The 14,073-nt window shown below is 41.2% G+C and overlaps 2 protein-coding genes across 4 annotated transcripts in view; one reads left to right on the forward strand and one right to left on the reverse strand.

Moving 5' to 3' along the window:
• SHROOM1 (shroom family member 1) overlaps positions 1–11,421 on the reverse strand; it is a 45,004-nt gene extending 33,583 nt beyond the window's left edge. The window contains exons 1-2 of one of the 3 annotated variants that reach the window (XM_083427047.1): positions 11,040–11,214; positions 6,143–6,286 (exon numbers count right to left, since the gene is read on the reverse strand). The gene's annotated coding sequence lies outside the window, so the exon portion shown is untranslated. Of the gene's footprint in view, positions 1–6,142; positions 6,287–11,039 lie in introns of all 3 variants that reach the window. The other 2 variants (XM_083427046.1, XM_083427048.1) reach the window with 2 other exon arrangements.
• The window catches only part of GDF9 (growth differentiation factor 9), a 49,449-nt gene that overhangs the window by 19,748 nt on the left and 15,628 nt on the right, over positions 1–14,073 (forward strand). The window lies entirely within an intron of this gene.

A 14,073-nucleotide genomic window follows, 5' to 3' on the forward strand; every position in this document is an offset into this window, starting at 1 on the left:
TAACTTCTGCCTTATCCAATTCTCACATCATTATGGGCTTCCTATTTGAATTCTGACCAGGCGCCATTTTCCTGTTAGAATTTACAGAGAGAAAAACAATGGATTGGATCCAAAGGATATTTAGTTATTTCCATTGACAAGTCACGTTGATTTAAATGTTTACCTACTGATTTCAAAGGGACTAAAGTGTGACTAACTTCTTCTAGATGCAAGCTAAAAAGAATTTCACCAGTGTTTTATGCAATATCTTCTATGATCACAAGAGAATATGCAAACATAGGAAGCCATTTTATACCGAGTCAGACCATTGGTCCATCTAGCTCTGACTGGCAGCAGATCTCCAGGCTTTCAGAGAGGGGACATTCCCAGCCCTACTTGGAGATGCCGCCGATTAAAGCTGGGACCTTCTGCATCCAAAGCAGATGCTGAACCACTGAACCATGGTCCTTCCCTCACAACACATAGGGCAGGGGTCAGCAACCTTTTTCAGCCATGGGCCAGTCCACCGTCCCTCAGAAAATGTGGTGGGACAAGACTATATATTGGGGGGGGGGGATGAAGGTATTCCTATGCCCCACAAAAAACCCAGAGATGCATTTTAAATAAAAGCACACATTCTACTCATGTAAAAACAAGCTGATTCCCAAACCGTCTGCGGGCCAGACTGAGAAGGCGATTGGGCCGCATCTGGCCCACGGACCTTAGGTTGCCTACCCCTGATATAGGGGTTATGTTACAGTATGAAAAACAGGGCAAATAAAGAAGATACAGGGTTAGATTCAGCATGGCATCATGTCAGGGACCTCTTAGCACAAGAATTACAGCTCAGCACTCCATGAACCCCTAAATTTATTCTGGGACGCCCCCCCCCCCGCAACCCTCTGGAGCACATCTGGGGAGGGGAGGGGCTGCCGCGCATTGGGAGGAGGGGAAGTCCCATTGTGCTAGAGGTAACCCTTGTGCTAATGCAACAAGTCAGTTGAGTAACACCTACAGGTCTCTGGACGGCACGCAACAAGCATTAAAGCACAATTAACAACCAACATTAAAAAAGACATCATTGTCAACAATCAAAGAGATAAAGCAAGCAGCATGCATTTCATGCATGTACTACAAGCATGCACTACAAAGGGAGAGGCATGCCAGTTAGCTGTTTTTGTCATTGTGTGCAGCAGCAAATAAATAAATAAAGGAGGAGGGTGGCTTCTGCTGGGGTGGCCGATATTGTTACGTGGTCGAGGCAAAGCTTGGCTCTCTGCTTTCTCTGCCAGGGCTCTGAAACAATGGCATCTTTATTACAGGGTGCCTAAATAAATAATACAGCCCTCAAATACAAGAGAGAGAAAGAGACTTCTATTCTGAAAAGTTCTCAAACTAAGAACTGCTTATGGCTTGGAGCAAATTTTTCAAATTACTTGGGGTGGTGGTAAGTCTCACTGAACTCAAAGGGGCTTCCTTGTGACACGCACACTATTGCACTGTTAATCATTTAATCAAATCCAGAAATTAAAAATACACTGGCTGGATAGAACAATAGATAACCACCACAGTTACATCACACAATGGATGCTCGGCCATAACATGTGTACGACTACATTCCACAGTTCAAGGCTAAGATTACAATGCTCAGTGTGTGGGTGGGTACTGGCAATCTCTCAGACAGAATATATTTCATTTTGACCATACAATGATGAATTCTTAAAAAGAGTGACGCAGCATTGAGGGAAGACCTTTGAATGACGTTGAGGAAACCAGTAATAATGAGCATTTAGCTCACATGCACAGAGAACCACAATTGTGTTCATGCATTATCACGGTTTCTGAGAGCAAGGAGGATTCAAAACACTTTTGCCCAAATGCACTTAGAATCCCCCGAGTATGGAAAGGTAGGAAGTGGAACAGGCCCATGCAGAGACATGAGGGGTTGGGCATGGGTGCATATTTCATCACAACTTTAAGCCCACATGTTTTCCAGCCCAAATGCCTGAATGGGTTGTTGTTTTTTGCATGTTATTACCTATACAGTAAAAGATAAAGGTAAAGGGACCCCTGACCATTAGGTCTGGTCACAGACTACACTGGGGTTGGGGCACTCATCTTGTTTTATTGGCCAAGGGAGCCAGCGTTCAGCTTCCGGGTCATGTGGTCAGCATGACTAAGCCACTTCTGGTGAACCAGAACAGCACACGGAAATGCCGTTTACCTTCCTACTGGAGCGGTACCTATTTATCTACTTGCACTTTGGTGTGCTTTTGAACTGCTAGGTGGGCAGGAGCAGGGACTGAGCAACAGGAGCTCACCCCGTTGCGGGGATTCAAACTGCCAACCTTCTGATCAGCAAGCCCTAGGCTCTGTGGTTTAACCCACAGCCACACTCATTCCTTAGCATATACAGTACACACCAACAAATCTGTATGTAGTGGCGTCTTAATTCTAACAGAAAAAGGGGCACAGCATATCACACACCCTGAGATTTGACCCCAAATCTTGAGTATTAAATGATTTCTACTTTAAATGAAAGATTAGTGAAATTCCAGTTCTCCCAGAAATACATTAGCATCTAAGATGGAAAACATATTTTTAAAACAACCTGTTGAAGAATATGGATTTAAGTGAAGACAGGGTAGGCAATGAAATTTAAACAGCAGTCAGTCAGATTAATGTTTCTGGGAAGAGTGGCTCTTTTGAGGGAATTCTCATCCTATCTTCAGGATTATTTTTTTAGAAAATAGGCCCCTTTCCCCAACCACAGCAGCCACCCTCGTAAACATCACATTCACTCACTATTGGATCACATGTGTTAAAATGGTGAAGAAACTGTTGTGATTCCCATGTTCCTTTGGACAGAATGAACTAATAATCCAAATAATAGGTACTCTTTCAAATGGACACTCTTCTTTTGCGTAAAATAATCTTCTAGATCAGGGATGAACAACCTTTTTCTGCTTGCCAGGAACATAACTGGCCAGAACCTATATCCCAGTGGTGGGTAGACCTGGAGTACGTGAGGCCACCCCACTTTTCCTCTCACTTTCTGACAAGCTATAGGCAGACTTGCTGATATAGCAGCATCAATGTGGATTACAGGAGCTAAAAAAGACTTGGTGTCTGCTGTAACATCTAGTTCCATTAGTGTACAAAGTGCTCCATTTCCAGGTGAAATGAACATGAGGTCAGTCAGGTGCATTTTTTCTTCTTCGTGTAGCTGCATGAACTACAACCTTGGGTCACCAAGCAATCCTTGTTATTTTTTTGACCTGCTTAACTAGAAGTGGGTGGGGTGGGAGAACAGCCTTGCCACTTCCAACTGCAATTTAAAAGTTGCAACTTGTTGAAGTCCCCTAAGCGAGAACACTGTGCCAAATATAGAACAGGACATTAAAGTTGTATTACTGTAGCTGGCATGCAAGATGTCACAGCCATTTGAATAGCTGAAGTTTGACAGGCATTTTGTGTCACGGGAACAAGCTCCTACAGGGAAACAATGTGAAATAAAAGAGCCTTGTGGTCTTCTTTCAATGCCTCTTGGGTAGATGTGTCACTGCTGTTCATCACAGGGCAACTAGGCATCCTAAATCTGCCTCTTGGATGCCGATGTGATAAGAGTCAAACAGCAGCAGTGTGGGTTGGATTTAAACTGGTGGCCTGAAATAAAAAGGGACACCATTCTCCAGTCCCCTGAGATGAGGTAGGAAGTGGAATCTACCTGTTCACTTCTGTCCTGAAATCTGAAACTCATTACAAAGCTGAAATTCGGGCCAAGTAAACAAGAGCTAGTGAAAAAGCCAGACCTAAGTTTCTATTGTGCCTGGGCCAAGTTTCTGGTGCCAGGAAGTGGATTTATGGGTTACAGGCTGAAATGTAGAAGCTTTGCATGTGTAGAGCACAAGTGGGATTTATTTATTTAATCCCCCCCAGAAAGGGAAAAAGACAACCACGGCAATCAAGCACCTTTCTTCGAGCCAAATGAAAGATAATCCAGCCACGACCATGGCTAGGTTTTGTTGTTAAGAGTGGTTGGTTTTATCATCTTTGCCAAAGCCCAATTTGTGGTCTTTATTTCATCAGTATCAGCTTCAAAACAGGTGTCAATCAATAATCCAGATGTGAGGCTCCACTAATAGAATTCTATTTGAAACCCTGCCTGTCAGGACGTACACCCAATTAATGTCCCTAGCAGATGGTCCCTCAGTAGACCTACAAAGCTCCTCTTCTGTTCTTAAGTGCCAGGTTCCTATAAAAAAAGGTAAGGTAAAGGACCCCTGGACAGTTAAGTCCAGTTAAAGGCGACTATGGGTTTGCAGAGCTCATCTCGCTTTCAGGCCGAGGGAGACAGCATTTGTCCTCAGACAGCTTTCCGAGTCATGTGGCCAGCATGACTAAACTGCTTCGGGGACAACAGAACACCATGACAGAATCCAGAGCGCACGAAAATGCCGTTTCTCTTCCCGCCGCAGTGGTACCTATTTATCTACTTGCGCTGGCGTGCTTTTGAACTGCTAGGTTGGCAGGAGCTGGGACAGAGCGCAACAGGGCGAGCTCCCATTGCCAGGTTCCTTTACTTTCTCATTGGCACCCCAGGCATGACTGTAACAACAAATTATATGAGGCTCTTCTTGAGGGTGCACCAGTGAAATTTCTCTATTGGCAAACATACACACCAAACCAAAAAACTCCAGCTGTTTTCAGATTTTGAAAAAGTACAGCTGCTTTCAGAATTTGGATCATAGTGAAATTTGCATTCCACAAGGAGAGTTTGACCGGCAACGAAGTGATGCAGGGTGGAATACAGATGTCTAGCTTTGTAGTTAATAGATCCACCATATGCAAAAACAATAAATAAAAACTGTGCATGAATTGCAGCCTGCAGTGAGCTGCTACTTAAAATGGCCTTCTAATAATAGTGTAAGAAGAAGCTGGGAGAGTTTGGGCACATGCAAATTGAAGATTTGCCACCATGAAAAAAGTCTACACCCTTTGTGGATTAAACCAAAATATGAAGAGCATGAGCTCAGTTCACTTTTAATTGGAAGGCTCCTTAAAGGTACAAATCCCCTAGTAATGCAGAACATGTGCCTGCTGCAAATATGAGGCAGGAAGATGGAATGATCTCTTTTTTGGTGCTACAAAACAAACATTCCTGGAGAAAACTGAGCTCTGAGTGTTTGAAATTCTTACTTGGCATGCAGTTCATCCATTTAGGTTTTCTTATACCACCATGGAGTTGATGGCTACCGCAGTAGGGTAGCATGATTTGGATGGGCCTCTTTAACAAATTAAAAAGGGGCACTTTTTTAAAATGATTGTTTTTTTAAGGAAAAGGCATACTTTAAAGGACAGTGGACACAGGACAATAAATTTTTGTGGCAGGGTTGTTGGCCAGCATTCCTATTTATTCTGAATGCCAGAGTCAATGAGGAAGAAAGCATCATTGTAGTGTTAGCTGTTGTTTGCCAGGAAAAAATGGAATATGAAGCATGATCATGCTGACGGGTTGATGATTTCTAGACAAAAGTAAAAGAGGACCTTACTAAAAACTAGATCTGAATAGTTGGAGCCAAGCCCACATTTTATTGAATCTTATGAACCATTGAAAGAGATGCTCACTCAGCAAACCTTTCAGCATAAACCTCAGCAGAAGTTCCAGTGTACACATGAATCTCCCTGATATGCAAAGGATTCACCATTCATTTCTCAGTGGAACATGTAAAAGGCAACTTTGTGGTTGATTGTGTTCCAAGGGGTAAACATTGCAAGAAATGGACCAATGCTCATTTGTATCAGGTGACAATTTATCTGTAATAAAGCTGAGCTCTCGTGTAAAAATCCTGTTCATCCCTTAAGTCAATGCAAGTTTTACTATTAAAGTGGACAGCAGTATAGTTTCACCCTGTGTGGTCACTCCAGTTTACCCTCCTTTGGGCAATCCAGCTTTTCCCCAGATGTGGGAGTTATTTATAAAATACCAGAACAGCATTTATTTACATTTTCATGTATACAAGGAGTACATTAACATTCCACAGTGTTTATTATTTAAAAGCCTTTTGGAGGCCTCTGAAGCCAAAGGGCATCTTTCAGGGATGTCTGCAGACATGAGACCCACCCACAGTTGAAGTTACTTAATTTCTCACATGCCACTTACCCACATAAACCAAGAAGTCTGTGTTGACCCTCTCTGATCTCACTGCACAAATGGTGATGAAAGGTGGGCAAGGAGTGCTGACAACAGAACAATTTAAATCAGAACTATGCAGCTTTCCTTTGCCACACACATTGCCAATGTCATCTGAAATCAAGTAGGGTTTTTAGTGAAGGGAAAAGGAGACACAAAGCAAAATGACACATTCTTGTTTGTTTCCTGACATGCAGATGAAGATACGATCAAAATACGTCTGTTTTGCTGGCCTCAGAAGAACTACATGGATTTTAATTACCTGACAATAGTACCTCAAACTTAACAGAGAAACAAATAAAGGCTCATTCATATCTTGGTTTATTAAACAGAGATATGATCATCTAAAAGCAGCCATTAGGTTCCCAATTCTGGCACAAGAAGTATTCTTCAACTTTCTACTCTTAAAGCAGGAGATGACAATGTCACCGGCATAATTGCATTTGCCCTGGATGAGGCCACATACAAAGAGCACAAGTACCTGCAACACATTTGCTGTTGTTTCAGATATAGATGGCGAGAATATGTTGTGTCCCACAACCCCTCTAACATGCATGTTAAAGGCTAGGGGGCCACTTGCGAGCAAAGGACCATAATCCTTGTCATGGTTCAGACCAGGGTTAGTAGTCCTCAAAAGCATCCTATATTCCTGGCCAGCTACAGACCAAACTACACATTACACAGGAGATCTATGCTTCTTACACAAGCTCTATGATCATTATGTTGGAGGTACCAATGTTGTTGTTGTTTTACTTAAAAGCAGCTGTGCATGGGGTGGGGGGTGGGGTTCAAATTTGATTGGAGTTGTGGTGCTTAACCTTTTCCCCTGTAGTCTAAAATCACACACACCCTCCATAAAATTAGGTTATTTCATCATTTAGGTTGCGAAATTATACAGCATCCATCCCCTAACCCACAGCTCCAATCAAATTTAGAGGCAGCCTTCCCCTGCCAGTTGCTTTTCAATAAAAATAAAACACAGATCAATTCAATCATGGACCTTTCACTTAATTCAAAGTTTGGCCATTACTTCTTCTATACACTGTATATAACCTTATATACCGACCTTCAGTCAAATGGTTCCCAGAGCAGCTCACAACAAAATACATACAAAATCAGAAACAAAATGATAAAATCAGAAGAAAAAAACTTATAAAGAAACCAGCAATTAAAAATAGCAGATGAATGCAGATGAAACTCAGAACTTTAAAAGCCTGGGAAATTTGTACTTCTCTGAATTTTTCAATGCAAAGTTCTCCAACTCACACCCCTCCCCCTCAGTACAATGAAGCATATATTACGAGAAAGTGCGCACACACCAAAATGCTCATACTAGTAAAACATAATGTACAGAAATGCACTATGTTAGATAAAATAACTTGCAATTATGTGTGTATCCGGCAAAATTGTATGCAAAAATGCATACAAATTTGATGCTGACTTTAAAAAAAAACCAGACTGATGTGGAAATGGGTAGAATTAAACTTAATGGAAAAACAAGGAATTGGTAGAAACCGAAATCGACAGATTTGTCTATCCTTAGCAGGCATGCAAGTCTCCTTGGTTACAGTCTCCCCAACAATGGTGATATCTATTTCTATTAAAATCATAGTAATTATTTCTAAATGTGCATCTTTACATATAAATTAGCATATGTCACTTTATGCATCCCTGTGCCTTCTTTTGTTCTCCATTTTTGACAGTGCGTAATTTGGTCCCATCTCCCTCTTCCTTCTGCATACCCATTAATCTGTTCTATGAGTTCTCCCAACCCCCTCAAGCAGATCGTGGGGGCATAGGGCACACCAGGGGAGTGGGGGAAATTTCTATTTCACAAGCAGAAATCATTATATTAATGGGTAGTTCAATGCCATCCCAGGTCCCATATTAAAATAATTTTATCAACCAGTTAATGAGCTGGTTTTCGGTATGCATTCCAGGGCAGAAATGCCTTTGCTTCAACCTGTTTAACCTTTGATGATGATGCATTGTTACTGCTATAGCTGTATTTTTAATTTTTAACCTTTCATAACAAATGCACTTAAAAATACACTGCTTTTGCAGTTTAATATTTAATACATCCAAAAGTGGGCCTCTAAAGCTTTATCAGACTCTCAATCATTACTGAAATAACATCCTTGTTAGAAGCCCATACCTCCTATACAAAGTTTCTAACTGAGACCAATATCTTATCTGATGCAATTTAACAATTTTGGTTGTAGAACTTTTTCCAACCAGAGTAAAGTCAGTAAAACCTTGAGAATTATAGACTTTGACTGGTTGATTCCTATTATTCCTCTTATGAGTATTTTGTTTTTATATTCTGTGTTTTATTGCAGTGTTGTATATAGTGTTATATATTGTTTAACTTATGTATTACTGTTTGCTACCTTGTCAAAAGAAAATCTAAAAAGCAGGATATAAATTTATTGACTATAATTTTTTAAATACCAGTAAAATTTCTCCTTGAGTTTATGCATCTTCAGTTTAGTGAAACAGGATTAATTTTAATCATTAATTCCCCAAAAATCTTTCGAATGGGTTTGTATGGTATTTTTGTATGGTATTTCCACTTGAAAGCAGAACTACATTAAGTGAAATAGGTGGTTTTTGAATATGATTGAAATGTTTTTAACTTCTTTTTTGAAAAAGTGATTATTGCATATCTGTTTAAAGTTTCCTTGCAATGATCACACAACACAGTCACAGATAGCCTATGTATGCCAATCAGGGAATAAGGCCTATTGGACATAATGGAATTTACTTCTGAGTAAATATGCAAAGGACTGAACAGCAAATCTCTCATTTTCATTACTGAGTTTAGCCATTTTACACAAATGTCTCAAACGCACAAATATTAGTAAAATATACAATGCAACATATTTAAAATCAGCACGCAACACAAGCTAATCAAATCAGAAAAACAATCCTTCCACACACAACTCAGCTCTAACTCCCAGAAAAAGCCCCCAAAGAAGGGAATACCACTAGCTGTTGCAAACAAAATACATACCTAGGGAGCAAGAAATAGATTTGCTTGACACTGAAAATTTGTCAGTGTTGGCACCAGGAATACCTGGGGGGAGCATTCCAAGGACAGGGGGCCACTCCTAAGAAGACCCACAATCTTCTCACTGCCCTCTGAACCCTCGCTGGCTGGAAGCATACAGAGAAGCACCTGCAATGCTGACCACAGGATCTAGGCAGGCTCATATGCAGAAAAGTTTTCCACAAGGCACAGAGAACCTGAGCCACATACGGTTTTATAGGTTGACACCAGCCCCTTGAATTGGGCCCAGAAACAAATTAGCAGCCAGCGCAGTACTGGATTTATGCATTTGGACTGTGTGGTTCCTTTCAATAATCTGGCTGCTGAATTCTGCACCAGCTGCAGTTGCAGCTCCACTAAAACGTTGCAGTAATCCAGTGGTGAGGTTACCAGGGCATAGATCACTGAAGGCATGTTATCCTCATCTAGATAGGGTTGCACTTGGGCTACTAGCCAAAGCTGGTAGAAGGCATTGTTATTCTGCTATAACCTGCTTTTCCCAAAGCAGATATGAGACTCCTGTATAGGACCGGCCCACCCATGAGGCAAGGTAAGGCAACTGCCTCAGGCAGCAGGGTCTACTGGGGCAGCAGATCCCAATGTAGATCTTTATTCAGTGCCAGCTGATTCAAGAGGCAAGGTAATAGCCTCTGGACGCAGGATTCACAGGGGCAGCAGATCCCAATGCCAATCTTTCTCCTCCCTCCCCCTTGTTCCTGATGTAGATCTCCCCTCACTCCTTCTTCCTTGGTGACGAGGGGGGATGCCATTTTGGAGCCCACCTCAGGTGCCAAAATGTCTTGGGCCAGCCCTGCTCCTATATGTAGGCTCTCAGCCGATGTGGATATTTCTTTCGTTTCAAAATTGTGCAAAAGTTTACACAATCTCGAATTGCTAGCCTTTATTCCCTGAAGTTTTTAGTCGAGACGGAGTGGCTGTTTCTACACAGCTCTGCTTATTTCCTTGGCAGCAGCAGGAGAGAATCCCATTAATGGATCCCTGCACCACACAGCTGTAATGGAAAAGGTAACTGCTGCCCTTGCAATTGTTACAAATGCTTTGCGAATGAATAATAAAGCTTCCATTTAGCTTCCAACTGGTGCGTATTGAGGGAAATGTGGCAAATCTGATGGCCGCAGCCCTGTACTGACTCTTAAGTGATCCTACCGCAGTCAGTAAAACATCTCTGGAATGAATTAATCCAGGTATAGGGCCAAAGTGGTTCTGAATTTTAGCCTAGCTCATTCTAAATTAATAAAGGACTCTTACTCTAGACAAGATATAATCTTACTACATAAGGCTAGCACAGACGACGCTGCAATTTATTTTTTTTACTTTTATTCTAATTCTATAAAAGCAAGTCAGCTATAGCTCCAATACAAATAAAAAAAGCCCCACAGAATTTCAATGCATTCTTCATCATTTTCATCTCCATTTTCCTGAGGTTTCAAACAGGAAGACAACTTCCTTGCACTGTTAACAATTTTCACATTAAAAAAAATGCAACAAACTGGGTTCAAATGGTCAGTTACACATTTTACGTCCTGAAGTACCACATCACTGAACTCTAAACTGTGTAAGAAAAAAACAGAATGCCTTTCTCAATCTCCCACTGGCAGTTTCAAATCCACCTTCCTCTATAAATCCCATTCACCTTCCTTAATGATTTATTGCCTCCAGATGTGTACACGCATAACCAGGAATCAGAACCAATCAATATAATGTCTATACCATATGTCATCTCTCTCCCCGACTGAATTTGTCATTTCTAAAGATAGGCTGTCAAGAGAACCCTTGACAAAAACCAGTCATAATTACCTGCTTGCCATCATTTGGTGCTGCCTCTGTTTTAACTGTACTTCCCAAGCTGTTGGCTGAAAGAGATCGAGGTTTTGACAAACAGCATTGTTTCCCTTGGAGTGCTGGCAAGCAGCAAAATGTTGCTGTTATTCCTTTAACTCTCTTCCCACACAGGAGTGCAATTTCCGAAAGCACAGTGAGAGAGGACTCCGCTTCTTTTGAGTTTTCTTTGGTTCCCCTAGCTACTTTTAGATCATAAAGGTAATTGGAAGGATTCCCTGTCCAATCATGGGGAAGTAGGTGGGGCTAGAATAATGAACCTGAAACTCTGGCTTCAGAGTAAAAGCGTTTCAGCCTGACCCAGATCTCCTCATGCAAAAGAGAAAAGGGAAAGCACCCGCCAGCACTGGACAAAAGGATAAACTGGGGGATTTACGCCACTGATTACAGTCCAGCTCAAGGCTCAGTTAGTAACTAGAATCTTTTAAGGTATTGAAACAGCACACAGGGCAGCCGCGCATTCATAATGCTCTCTACTTATAATATAGACCTCACATGACTCATTTGTTTCTGAGGGAAAAGAGTCTTTAATCACTTCCTTGTTTATTCTTTTCTTTCTCTACTTGACAGACATTAGCAACATTTTGATAGGAATGTTTCCAGCTCTTTGTAAGGAATATATTTGGAGTGCAGAGGCACAAGTTAGGCCTTTCTAAAGAGGATGGCCAGCTAATGGTTGCTTTCCTAATTATGGTGTTTGTTCACAAAAGTACCCCCCTCAAATGATATGCACGAGGAAAATCATGGTGTATGAAGAATTCATACTCCTATCTACGCAGGTGTCAGACAGGTATGTATTTGAATTCAGTGGTCCAGAATTAAGACAATAAAAAGCGAAACTCTAAGGTATAAATAACTACTGGGAGGGGCTGCAGCTGTGCAGCAGCAGTTGCATTGCAGGTGTGAGATCTCAAGTTCAACCTCAGCAGATCCAGCAAAAAGTTTTCATGCAACAGAGCTTGGAATAAGGTCTTCCTGAGATTTTGGAGAGGCGCTGCCAGCCCAGGTAGGCAATAATGAACCAGATGGATCATTAGCCTGTCTTATAAACAATTTGCTTTGTATTCTTCTCATGGGTGTAGCTTGTGGGATTGTTCTCACAAACAAAAATCGTAATATTCTAGAGACAGAATAAGAACCAGATTTACCTATGTCTCTTTAGCAGAAAAACTTCCCAGCTTACTCAAAACGCAGGTATATTCACATTAAGCTATGGATAATGAACTCTTAAAGCCCATGGGTCTCATTTGGATTTTGCTCCATAAGGCATGAATAAAGCTGGTTGGAGATGTATCTGGATGGATACAACTAAGAGCTGTACCAATCACTGCTTCTCTGCTGTAAGATACAAGTGGAATTGGAATTGACTTTCCACACTTCGGAATGGGGCATAGCACTTTTTTGGGGGGTGTACCAACTCCCTCCACTGCACACCAATTTTTAAATTCTATTCTTTAATTTGCATGAATATGCTTATTTAAATGACAATTTTGTGATTACTTTCAAGACGTCAAAAATTATTCGAGTGCATTTTAGGGCAAATTTCATACATGGGGTGGGGTGTGAATTAATATGTTGCTTAAAATGGCAGCAGCCAAAAAGGTAGTGGAGGTTATTATAGTCTTCTTCCCCCCCCCCCACTTGAACATGCTAATGTTATTTCATTTCAGCAATATTGCACAAATATTTCCTTTAAAAATATAGCTTGAGACATTATAGCTCTAATTAAAAGACTGAATTTAAAAATTAGCATGATAATAAAATGGCACCCGGCCTGGAACATAATAGTGAAGGTGCACAGAAATAGCAATAGGTTCACCCTGCCTGATGTATCACTGCACATGTCAGAAACATGCCTCTTAGAAGGGGTAGAGGAGTAGTCTAAAGCAATCTGCAGCAGAGAGAGAGTGGCTGTTCCATTTTTGGGGGGAAGTCAGATTTGACAAGTCTTTTTGGAAGGCAGTCTGAGAAAGGATGGAAGCAGCGTAGGAAAACACAGGACCACAACAATTTGATGATGCCATCGTATGGTTGCCCCATAAAAGTGGAAAGCATGACAATGACACACTAAATACTTACAGCGCAATCTGAGGCATGTCTACTCAGAAGCAAGCCCCAGTGAGTTCAACAGACTTACACTTGGGTAAATGGGTATAGGACTGAGCCTAAGGCACCCTGAGAAAGAGCTTTCATGTGAATCTCACATTTGTACTTGAGAACTGATGTATTACAAGAATCGGATAATATTTAACCAAGTTGCAGAACAAGTCTTTGACTTGATATAAAAGGTACTTCGGAAAAATGTATTTCCTCCTGTAGAGAGAAGCTGACAATGTAGTAAATACTTCTACTGATAAGAAAGTATGTGAGATACCTTAGTTCTGACTAAGCAAGATGTCTAAACTCTAACTTTTTAATCAGGTGTGTTTAACAAGAGGGCGGAGCTAAATATATCCCATGTCACCACATACTAAATCAGGCTGGAGACCCTCAAGCCCAGTGCCAATTGCAGCCCTCCAGACTTCTGTCTGGCCCTCACAACTCTCCCCTGACTGCACCCTTCACCCCAGGCTGTATCCCTCACTGGTTCTGCTCCATGGGCTTTTATGTTACCAAATGCATCCTGGGACTATGATTATCCACTTGCTTGCTTGGATGGGGAATGAAGAGATGTGTACATGCATAGACTTCTGACTTTTGTAGGGGTGGTCTATAGCCTCTTGTACAGAGGTAAGAGTCATGTCCATTACTCCACTACTGCACATTTAGAGGTATCCTAAACCACAACATCACTGTAGTGCACAATTGAAAAGCACGTTGTCTTAATGACACACTGAACACCTTACCTATCCATTAGGTCATTTTTATCATTGATAAAATTGTATCTAGTTTAATATTTTCATAGTGCTTTTCTGCCAAAACACAACCAATACATTTTTCTACAATAGCGCAAATTACATCAAATTATATGTCAGATAAGAGACGCGAGTGG

The sequence above is a fragment of the Podarcis tiliguerta genome (assembly GCF_965153285.1).
Source record: "Podarcis tiliguerta genome assembly, chromosome: 2".
NCBI classification, from domain to species: Eukaryota; Metazoa; Chordata; class Lepidosauria; order Squamata; family Lacertidae; genus Podarcis; species Podarcis tiliguerta.